This window comes from Aplysia californica, unplaced genomic scaffold (assembly GCF_000002075.1).
Source record: "Aplysia californica isolate F4 #8 unplaced genomic scaffold, AplCal3.0 scaffold00387, whole genome shotgun sequence".
Classification (NCBI taxonomy): Eukaryota; Metazoa; Mollusca; class Gastropoda; order Aplysiida; family Aplysiidae; genus Aplysia; species Aplysia californica.
The window spans coordinates 1-1,172 of NW_004797657.1; positions in this window are offsets into that span (position 1 = coordinate 1).

The window sequence follows — 1,172 nt, forward strand, 5'->3', positions numbered from 1 at the left end:
AAAAAAAAAAAATTCGACACAAATTCACAAACCTGAGGAAAAATGCAAGTTTCTTCAATTTGATTATTTTGACGAGAGCCTGATTCCACCACGCTGGCTCACAATTGTCGTCAGTGTTGCAAGCCCGGGGGCACACCTGAAAGTCCCAATTTGGGTCAAAATTATGGCTTTTGACATGTAGGCATTTTTGGGGGGGGATTCTTCAGACTCTCTTACAACTATTTCATCGCATAAGAAAAATCCCTGTAAAGCCGTATATTTTTGTCACATATCAGGTATGTTAGTTACCACCATATCGCCAAAAAGTCTAATTTTTTTCTTTTTCTTCTGTTTTCTCAAAACACGGTTTTCCTATAGATCTCTAATATTATACTTTTTAAAAGAACTCCACAATTTTTCTTCCAACCCTCATGAAATTTCAAAGAATGAAGAGAATATGTAACACTATAAATACGCGGTCTGTTAAATTTTCAATATACAAATGTATATAATATTTTTTTGGTGGGGTCTGGAGTGTGGACTTTCGCTGATTTTTTTAAACCTTGAATATTACCTCAAGAAAAAAAAATAATTAAAAAGTTGTCTAATTTGTTTAGGAAAAATTCAACAGAATATTTATTGTTAGAACTATTTTTTGCTAACATGCATGCAAAATAACAGCCTATTTCCCTTTAAGATTATGGAGTAGACTACAAACTGTACAAGACCTGTTAATAAAATCCTATATGGTCGCTGTCTCAAAGGCAAAGAAACATTTTTTCTAAAATTTGATTGCGAATTTGAATTCTTTTTACTATGCCTTTTTAATTTATTAAGTGAAATTTGGAAAAAATTTGATCCATAAATTAGACACACGGCCATCAGCTCCATATAGAAGTGTTGGTAGTGCACAGCTGTTAGTTTTATACAGCTTTAACTTGGTCTGTATACTAAACTGTCCTGACTTCCTGATGTTGATCATACTTATGTGTACAGATCTTGCCTTCCCGATTCTGTTCATGATGTCTTCCTTTGTGCCGACGTCAGTCTTATTATTGGTCCCAACTCTGCTACAGAAAAAAAATGAGATAGTTTAGAGAATTTAACATAGATACATTGTACCCAGTGGCGTGGCTCTCCAAGCGCAAATGGCGCCATGGCGCCACCCTTTGAAAAGGAGAAAGGATTTTCAA